This window comes from Lolium rigidum, chromosome 2, assembly GCF_022539505.1.
Source record: "Lolium rigidum isolate FL_2022 chromosome 2, APGP_CSIRO_Lrig_0.1, whole genome shotgun sequence".
In the NCBI taxonomy this organism is placed as follows: domain Eukaryota; kingdom Viridiplantae; phylum Streptophyta; class Magnoliopsida; order Poales; family Poaceae; genus Lolium; species Lolium rigidum.
Genome location: NC_061509.1, coordinates 14,752,581 through 14,756,842, shown reverse-complemented (window position 1 = coordinate 14,756,842; position 4,262 = coordinate 14,752,581). Strand labels below are relative to the sequence as shown.

At 49.5% G+C, this 4,262-nt stretch overlaps 1 non-coding gene across 1 annotated transcript; it reads left to right on the top strand.

The window, feature by feature from the left end:
• Positions 1 to 4,190: 4,190 nt before the first annotated feature.
• Positions 4,191 to 4,262, top strand: TRNAH-GUG. The gene has a single exon. It is a non-coding gene; the product is annotated as a tRNA-His (tRNA).

Below are 4,262 nucleotides of genomic sequence, written 5' to 3'. Positions count from 1 at the left end.
GTTGGTATCAAAAGCTTGGGAAAACACCAATATTTCTACCCACGGAACACATTCTCGATCCCCCTCTTCAGTCTCCACCTAGTCAATCGATCCACCCACCACCACACGCACGCAACCTGCTCTGGTTCATGCGCGTTCTCCACCCCATACGCCTGCAGATCTGCGTCGCGCCCCACCTTTCTCCACGCCTACAAGCGCAGCAGCACATCGCTGGACGGCAGTCCTCCACATCCGCCGCCTCGAGCCGCCGTCCCGCGCCTTCGACCTCAAGATCTAGGCGCTCACGGAGGAGATCGATCCGCCGACCTTCGCAGTAGGAGACGGCGTCGTCCTCATCCACGACAGGGAGGTCAATGGAGAGCGAGGTGAGCGCCGTCGCGGACCTCTGCGTCATCGCGCCCTTGCTCCGCCGGCGACGTGCGCGTGCTCCGGCTCCACCGGCGGCCTTCCACGCCTCCCTCCGCCGGCGACATGCGCGTGCTCCAGCTCCACCGGCGGCCGTCCACGCCTCCCTCCGTCGGCGACATGCGCGTGCTCTGGATCCACCGACGGCCGACGACGCCTCCCTCCGCCGGCGACGTGCAACTGCTAGAATCCGGCGTGGTCCGTTCCTGCAGCAGGGACCTGATTGCTTTTTTTGTTTTTCTTTTAGGTTTTAATTGCAAAGTTACAGACTGGTTGTGTTTTGTTCTGTATAATAAATGTTGAGTATTTTGTTTTCTTCCCACGGTAGAATACAAGACCGTATCAGAGCAGCAGAGCTCTGTATGAGCTACTGCTTTTTTTTTTTGTTTTTTTCTCGTACTAGTAGTGGCGCACCGTGCATGACTCTACTGGCGCACCCCTGACTTGGTATGTATGGCGCACATTTTAGGATTTAGTGGCGCACCTCTCGATTGTAGTTGTGGCGCACGCTGATGCTACTTATGGCGCATTACTCGGTGCGCCACTGCTATGTGCCATACCAATGGCGCACTAGTGGTGCGCCACTGCTAATAGTTAGCAGTGGCGTGATATTAGTGGCGCACTAGCGGTGCGCCACTGATAGCCAAAAGTGGTGCGCCAACTGATAAGCTGTTTCCTAGTAGTGTTGTATGCCGTAGTTTGAGCTGGCCTCCGGTTCTGGGAAACCACCGGTGGGTCGCCTGGGCCGTGGCTCTTATCCTCGTCGTTGCCTATGGTGTCGCCGGCGACAGGAGTCCTCTGCACAAGCTATGCTCCAATAAAGGTGCCCCTTCGGATCCAATTTTGCGGCTTCCGGGTGTTCCGCTTGCTTCGATCTCACGGATTGAAGCCGGGGCGAAGGCTTTGGATACGGTACGCTTGGGTCCGTCGATCCGTTGTCCATGGCGGCCGAGTCGGTACTCGTCCTGCGCTGCTCCGTCTTCCATGTCTCCTTCCCCGTCTCGGTTAAGCCTCTCCATGCCGCGTACGAGGCTGCGGCGGGGCGGCGATCTCCTCCGTTCCGCCTCCTTGGTGTAGGCCACGGATGGGGAGCGAATTTGGCACGAGCTTCTTCAATAAGCTCGGTGGAGCTCGTCTTCTTGGTGTTCTTCCCCGATCCGAGTTGTCGTGGTGGCGGCGGAGAAGGGAAGATACAAGGATCCGAAGCTCCGGGATTAACCGTGAAGCTCTTCTCCGGAGTTCATCCACGGAGGCCATGATTGCCAACGTGATCCGCGGCCAAGGGCGGCCACTCCGCGCTGTGGTGTTCAGCTGGCACTACGGCTTCTTCTTCCTCCGGGCCGGCGAGCCATCGCGGAGGATCTTCGGTTTCGGCATGGCGCAGCGACGCCGGCCTCGACCCAAGTGGCGTAGTCCCCGGTGTCGTTGTTGGTGGCCATGTATCGAGACCTTGCCGAGCCGCGGCGAAGACGAAGGACCCGATTGCTTTTTTGATTTTACTTCTAGGGTCTTGTTTGCATATGCTGAGGGCCAGGTTGTTATTTCTATTTTTCTTACTGTCCTCTTTGTAACTTGTTCCGCCGCTTAATACAGCTTCCGGGGCCGTTGGGCCCTTTCCCCGTTCAAAAAAAAAAAGAATAGCTATAGTACTCCTGATGACTTCACTAGACCATGATGACGCGCACCCAGTTTTGACAATATTTTCATAGTTTTATCATCTACCTTGCTCTTAACTACAATACTTTTTTTTACAAATACATCATACCCTATAGCAAGGACATTAATGGTGACTTGTGAATCAGGTAAAACTCTAAAAAAAAGTTGTACAATTTTTACAGAAACAAGAGAAAATTAAACATTAAAAATGAACTGTTGTATACAGCAAGAAGGCTTGATGATCAAGAACAAGAGAAATAAATCTTAAAGATACTTGAGGTCCCTGAGATAACCAACCTAAATTGGAGAGATCTCCTGAAGTTGGGATGCTCACGCAAAGATGACTCTCTCACACCAGCCCCAACCTCCCTATGCTACCAGGAATGAGAACAGAAATTGTATTTTTCTCTTCAATAGCCTGTACGAGAACAGCAAACAGGAACACTTCCGGTCTCGGATCTGAAATTGGGCTGTTCTCTCCAGTAGCCTGTACAAGAACAACAAACACGACAACTTCATGTCTTTCAGTTGTTCCATTTCAACAGACTTTAATTTCGCCAATACTTCCAGTTATAAACAAAAGGGATCAATGAGTTAAACAAAGATTGCAGCCTGACCCTGTGGACATGGGGCATAGAGGATTCAGCGGAGAGGGTGGCTAGCGTATAGCGATAGGGTTGCGTCGCCATGACAGGCTTTTCAGAGCTCGACGCCATCTCCCTCGAGCGGTCGAGCCGACCACCAGCATGACGCCGCCGCCCATCCACTGCCCATCCTCGCCGTCGCAGCCCACCAGAAATTCCTAGCGGCCTTTGTACGTATCGCCACCGCCAGGGAACGAACAAGCCGCCGCCGCGAATTCAAACACGACGCCGTGCGCGCTCCACACGAACTCAAACTCGCCACAGGAGGGCTGCTGCGCAAGCCAAGCCAGCCGCTCCGCTCGTCGTCGCTGCTCTGCACACGCGCGTCGCCACTGCCGGCGACTAGGTACGAACCCTAGCCGGCTGACAAAGGACTGGAACGGGCCCAAACCAAACGGGCCTCCGGGCCCAGTTTGCGTCGGGATGGGACACCGGCAAGAATATGTCGGAATTGGTAGGACTAAGTAGATCCGCTCAATTTGCTCAAAAAAAAAAAAAAAAAAAAAAGTAGATCCGCTCAAAAAAAAAATGGTAGGACTAAGTAGAGTACTGTATTTCATTCGTGTAAGGTTGATGATGTCCCTACAAAAGACTAACTACAAGGCATCGCTACAAATATTAAAACACCGATAAAAGCTCATAAGTTGATTTTGATTGTAAGTGTCGATACTGTGAAGATTCTAGAAATCTCAGTTGTAGCTCCAACATTGTCATTTGACACCACCATGGTTGTGTTACAATAAAACATATTGCATAAAATTTCTCCATCAGTTTGGATTTTTTTGGTTGAGATGGTTTGTGCATTCATCTTATATGGTAATCAAAGCCAAGTGGTCTCAAGTTTAAGACCCTACTTACGCAGTATTAAAAAGAAGATTTTGCGACCTAAACCGAACTCACGATAAGAATTAAAATAGCTTAGACGTGAGTGCAAGTGTTACAATAAACATATTGCCTAGCCTATTTTCATTAGTATGAACGTTTGGTTTAGATAGCTAATGCATCAATCTTATAGGTTGATCAAGTTGAAGTCTCAGTCAAAGACATCTCTATGGATCCTCAAGAAAAGGTGGAGAAACCAATGAAAAAACCTAAAGTACTTCCTAAACTTGTATCAATATGAATCATGTTACATTAAATATATTGCCTGGCCAATTTTCTTCAGTTCGGATTTTAGTTAAGATGACTAGTGCATTAATCCTACAGGTACGGTGATCAAGTTGAAGACTCGGCCAAAGACATCTCTATGGATCCTCAAGAAGAGGCGGAGAAACTAAGGAAAAAAACAAAAGTACTCCCTAAAAAAATTATCAATATGAATCATATCGCAACTGATTTATGTTTCATTGAAGGCCATGAAAAGAATCCTCTGCCAACAAGAATCTATCTGAGAAAAATAAACCATAATCTGCACGTGCGTGTTAAAACTCTAGAACATCCATAAACTATGAATAATAAAATTTATGTATAAAATTAAACAACAAAGTGGCTGTAGTTTAGTGGTGAGAATTCCACGTTGTGGCCGTGGAGACCTGGGCTCGAATCCCAGCAGCCACA